The 6,047-nt window shown below is 37.9% G+C and overlaps 1 pseudogene across 1 annotated transcript; it reads right to left on the bottom strand.

Moving 5' to 3' along the window:
• Positions 1-2,889: 2,889 nt before the first annotated feature.
• LOC307057514 (securin-like) lies at positions 2,890-3,492 on the bottom strand (annotated as a pseudogene). The gene has a single exon. The product of its transcript is annotated as a securin-like (transcript).
• Between the last annotated feature and the right edge of the window lie 2,555 nt (positions 3,493-6,047).

Raw genomic sequence — 6,047 nt, 5'->3', positions numbered from 1 at the left:
TATTATCATACAGCTACAGGTTTTTCCTATGTGGGGAGAGAGTCTTTATTCTCTTGGTATATAATCAAAATTATGAATCATTCAAGAGTACATTATTATATTTGTTTCCGTCATTACAATTTTAGCCATTCACTCATTTATTCCAAACACATTTCCTGAGTGTCAATAAGGGACAAGGCATTCGGAACACATTGCAAATTGCTATGTATGTTGAAATTTTAGCACAAAGTAAAATACCAGTATATATGGTATTAAATACTTAATGTAATAAGCATAGTAGTAAAAATTTAAATGCCAAAATTAACCACTTATCTTGGTAGGTTGTAATTGCCTTTTTTATAATTATTCATACACTTTATATTTCTTGATAGGGACACTTTAGGGTAAGCCATCTTCAAATGTAAATATTTGAAAAGTCCACAAGACAAAGGGATATATAAGATGAAAAGACATAAATAACTTTGATCAAAATAAATCATTGAAATACTCCCTGGATAAGTTAAATATATCGTCTGTGTATTATACTATGTTAAGTCATTTTCTCTTTTTTTTAAATCTCCAGGAAGTAAGTGTGTCGTTACTCAAGTTCATCTTCACCATATCACCTGCCAGCCATGTGGGATGTTTGAAATTTTAAGTTCTGTACATTTAAGAGGTGTATTCTAAAGCCATATTGCTTTGCATGCCAATAAATAAATTTCCTTTTAATATTATGTAACCAAAAGATCATAAATAAATAAACCATTGTCAAAATAGTACGAAAATGTCAGCTTTAAAATAAAAAAAAATGCGGAATTCTCTTATTTTCTTCTTATTTTGGATGAAGTACCCTAACCGGCTTACACTTAGCAATGAAATTGTTGTTCTATGATATAGTTTGTATATATAAATTACTCCAATCACAACATATCTGTGTTATAATAATAGGATAAGGGAAGGACTAGTAGCCACAGTTGTGAAACTGAAAGAGAACTTTCTTCTTAAAACTTTTGTCATAAAAATGCTCAGCTTTCAATATATAAAAGATAGACTGAATAAAAATGTCAAGCTTCTTCACCATGGTCTGTTTTCTCTCTTCTCTGTGCTCCCACTCCTTCCAAATACCCCTGCTTCCTAAGCTGGTAGCCCATAAGACAAACCTGATGCCCAGCCGTGGTTTCATGTTTTAAGTTGTTACACAGTGCTTTAACGTTTTTGGCCAACATTGAAAAATCAAGGTATTTTACATTAAAATGTTGACCTCTTACATTTCTTGAAAAATTGGGTCCTCAGGAAATATTAGACCCACAAAACAAATCTCTTCTGAAGCTGAGAGCCAGCTGCCTTCTTCTGAATGGTCACATGCTTTTCAGCTCACTATTGTGCCCCCTACACACACACACACACACACACACACACACACACACACACCTGTGTATATTATACATTCACAACCAGATAATATACACAGGTAGCCACTTTCCCCAGTCCACTTTATTTATATATCTTACTTGCCCGGCACCTGCAGGCATTTAAATTTGTCTATCATACCCTGTACTCTTATCTCCCTGTCCTGCAGTATCCAGTATCTTGGGCCAGTCTGATGCTGATTGCCGTGTCAGAGACATTTCTTTGCTGTATACAGACAGCATTGCCAACTCTCTTTCTCTCTTTTATTATTGAGATATAATAAACACATAACATTGTGTTTGTTTATGGTGAACATGTCAATTTACATTTATATATTGCCATATGATTACCACCAGAGCTTTAGCTAACTCCTCTGTCAAGTCACACAATTGTTTCTTTTCTGTAGTGAGAACATTTAAGATCTAGTCTCCTAGCAATTTTGAAGTATGTAATACTGTATTATTGACTATAATCACTATATTGCCCATTAGATCTCCAGAACTCACTCATCTTCTAGTTGCAAAGGTGTAACCTTTAATAACAACTTCCCCACTCCCTAGGTCCTGATAACCATTGTTTGTTCAAGAGTGTGTTGTTTAGTTTCCACATGCTCATAAACATTCCAGCTTTCCTCTTGCTGTTGATTTCTAGTTTCATATCATTGTTATCAGAAAAGATAGTTGGTATGATTTCAATCTTCTTAAATCTACTAAGACTTATTCTGTTACCTGTCATATGACCTATCCTGGAGAAGGTTCTATGTGCACTTGAGAAGAATGCGTATTTTGCTGCTGTTGGATGGAATGTTCTATAAATATCTGTTAGATCCTTTTAGTCTAATATATATTTCAAGTCTAACATTTCCTTCTTGATTTTCTGTCTAGATGATCTATCCATTGCTGAAAGTAGGATATTGAAGTTCCCTGCTATCATTATATTGTTGTCTATTTCTCCCTTCAGATATGTTAGTATTTGCTTAATATATTCAGCTGCTCCACTGTTGAGTATCTATATTTTTATGATTGTTATATCTTTTTGATAAATTGACCCCTTAATTATTATATAATGACCTTCTTTGTTTCTTGTTACTGTATTGGCTTAAAGTCTATTATAAGTATAGCCACCCCCACTTTATTTTGGTTTCCACTTGCAAGGATTATCTTTTTCCATCCTTTTATTTTGAGCCTATGTATGTCCTTAAAGCTGAAGTGAGCCTCCTATAGGCAGCATATGGTTAGGTCTTGTTTTTTTATCCCTTTATACACTGTGACTTTTGGTTGGTGAATTTATTCCATTTACATTTAGAGTAATTATTGATATGTTAGGCCTTATTAATGTCATTTATTAGTTGCTTTTTAGGTGTTTTGTAGTTCCGTTGTTTCTTTTTTCCTCTGTATCTGCTTACCATTTTAAATTAGTGATTTTCCATTTTCTTCTTGTTAAACAAAAAAATTGCTTATTAATACAAAAGCACACACAAAGTATAAAGCAATAAGAAATTTACATATCTAAGTCAGAGCAAACAGGTGGCAATTCAACATCCAGAGTTGACAAATTGCTTGAAAGAAACTGCAACAGATTAGATTCCCCCTGATGAAGAGGGAATCTTCAAAGGTGAAGAGGGGCCAAGGTATAACAACTTTTCAAGTTTCCTCTCCTCACTGAGAATCATGAGAGACACTCCATTCAAGGGGAGGTGTCCAATTTGGTACTTTTAAGGCAGGTCAAAACCCTCAAAATCTAGAGGATTGAAGGGCAAATGTGTCTCTATTTCTGGATAGGTATCATTTGAGGCAGGAACAGAACTTTTTCTTTAACAGTGCTTTTGGTCATCTTTTTGGCAGAGAAGTTTGTCTCTGAGGCATCTATTAGTCTTTACTGATTTTTTTTTGTAGCTCTGTTGACAGTTCCTAAAGACTTTCGGGTGGCTTTAGGTAAGGCTGTTGGAAAATCAAACATTTTGCAAACATGTGATGTTGAAACCTAAGATCTCCCATCTAAGACTGTGACTGAAGTCCTACACCCCAGCTTCAGTCTCTCCTTAGATGCCACATGGATGCCTGGTTCTCCATTTTCCTTAATAACAAAGATTAGAGTAGTCATTCTGGATTAAGCAAGACTCAGTCTCTTTTTCTGTTCTGACTGCTTTTCTTGATTTTCCACTCTGATTCCCTTTTCTTTATCTTTTGTGAATCTACTCTTGGTTTTAGTTTTCTGGTTGCCAGGAGGCTTACATAAAACGTCTTATGGAAAAAACAGTTCATTTTAATGTGATAGCCCCTTAACTTCAATCACATATGAATACTCTACACTTCTACCCCCCAACTTTTATATTTTTTATATCACAAGCTATGTCTTTTTATATTATGTGTTTGTTAACAAATTATGGTAGCTACTCTGCTATAGATTCTTTCTATTGCATTTTCTATTTCATTCATTAGATTCTTCAGCTCCAGAATTTCTGTTTGGTTCTTTTTTATGATTTCTATCTCTGTTAAATTTCTCATTTTGTTCATGTATTGTTTTCCTGATTTTGTTCAATTGTCTTACTGTGTCTTCTTGTAGCTCATTGAACGATTTTGAATTCTTTATCGAGTAAATTGCAAAATTCCATGTCTTTGAGTTTGGTAATTGGAGATTATTATTTTATTTTGATGATGACAAATTTCCTTGATTCTTCATATTTTTGGAGTTCTGCATTGCTGATTTCACATTTGAAGTAGCAGAATCACCCACAAATCTTTACTAGTTCCCATCAGGTGAGATACATTGATCCTTTGTCCTATTATATCTGGGGTTTCTCTGACCTTCTATGGACACACCAACTCCGCACTTCTTGCTCCCTCTCGTGGCAGAATTCTTAAGCTTTTATGCCTTCTCTGGTTCTTACTACTCACCAGGTGAGCTGCTGGAAACCTATCTCTTTTTTCCAAAAAGTAGCACTACAGCTCAAGTTTGTGATTTCTCCCTTGCCCACAGACTTCGGTCTGATTTTCTGAGCACACTCCATTTGCCACACTTGGGAGCCCACACAAGGAGCCAGCAGAAGAGTGGGGCGAGGTGTGTGTTTAGTAATTGGGGCATTGAGGATGCCTGCAGTTCTGATGGGGGGATTCTCACAGGTGTGCTTCCTTTGGAGTCCTGAAAGCAGTCAGCAGGACTCTCTAATGCCCTTTGATATTCTTATCTGCCTCTCTCATCTCCTCTCATCCTCCAGTCATGGATGTCCTCCCCTCAGTACTGTGGGTACTGCTGGAGAGAAATGAGTTTCTCCAGTAGCTTCCCACACAGCTGGGGTAGCCTGGCACTCATTCACCACTCACCTTTTCTCCCCCAAGAGAGGTTGCCACCAGTTAGTTCAGCCCTGCGCTGTGTCACCTTGGGGGAGGGACAGAGCTGGGTGGTTCCTCTCACCCTCTCCAAAGCATCCAAATTTGGTTTTATCTTTTGTTTTTGTTTTTGCTCCAATGGAGTGTTGGAATAGCCCCTCAGGAAGGCTAGACCTCTACAAAGTCTCTCTTTTCTTGGATGGCTGCCCAAGTCAGCACTCTCCAGGTTTTCCTCAACTGCCGCCAAGGGGTGTTGGGGCAGGTTCACCAGCTCCTGCTGGTTCGCAGACTATACAAAGGTCTGTCTTCCTTTTGCCAGACGCACAGTTGGGAGAGACTCCTTCCAGGTCCCTTGACATATGGTGCTCGATCCCACAACTCTACAGAGACGTACTTTTGTTCATAAATGGATGCTGGTTTTTAGTTGTTAAAAAGGGGACAGAAAGGAGGAATGTATTATGCCAAAATGATGCTGACATCAATTTGTGTTGGATCCTCTTTCTCTATCTCTAAAGTGCCTGTAAGCCAGAATTTCCCAGTTACCCACCAATAAGTTTCCAAAGTTTATAAATTACTTATATACTTTTTTTTTTCCTGTGGTACGCGGGCCTCTCACTGCTGTGGCCTCTTCCATTGTGGAGCACAGGCTCCGGATGCGCAGGCTCAGCAGCCATGGCTCACTCCAGCTGCTCCACGGCATGTGGGATCCTCCCAGACCAGGGCACGAACCCGTGTCCCCTGCATCGACAGGCGGACTCTCAACCACTGCGCCACCAGGGAAGCCCTATAGATTACTTATATACTTTGACCAAAAGGAGTAATATCTGTAATAATCCTCTCACCCATTTACATAATGACAAACTTTTCCTGATCTGGAAAGAAAATTTAAGATTAGCATTATCTAAGTAGGTTTAGTGCCAGCTGTGGGAGCCTGAGCAGGTAATTTACGCTGCCTGGGCCTAAATTCCTCATGAGAAAAAATTAGACTAAAAGTGCCTAATCACCACCATATCTTTCAGAAGTCTTTGTTTATAACTCTGTATTTGTCTTACAATGAGTTCTCAGTGATAATAGGATACTGAAGTATATATCGTAAGATCATTATTATGGAGTTACTCAGGGCAGAAGTTACCTTTGTATGTATCAAGATTATGTCAGTCAGCTTCTCCAGAACCAAAACTAACATGTTTTCCTCCAAAGCATCTGAAAGGGGAAGGCTCATAGGCTGCAAAGTTCTGAGTAGGGCTGTTGTTCAAAAGCTTGAGAACACCTCCATGCCCACTCCAGTTAAGCAGCAGCTTTCAGAACCAGGGATACAAAGGAAAAGAG

The sequence above is a fragment of the Hyperoodon ampullatus genome (genome assembly GCF_949752795.1).
Source record: "Hyperoodon ampullatus genome assembly, chromosome: 8".
In the NCBI taxonomy this organism is placed as follows: domain Eukaryota; kingdom Metazoa; phylum Chordata; class Mammalia; order Artiodactyla; family Ziphiidae; genus Hyperoodon; species Hyperoodon ampullatus.
This window is presented reverse-complemented; position numbering and strand designations above follow the sequence as displayed.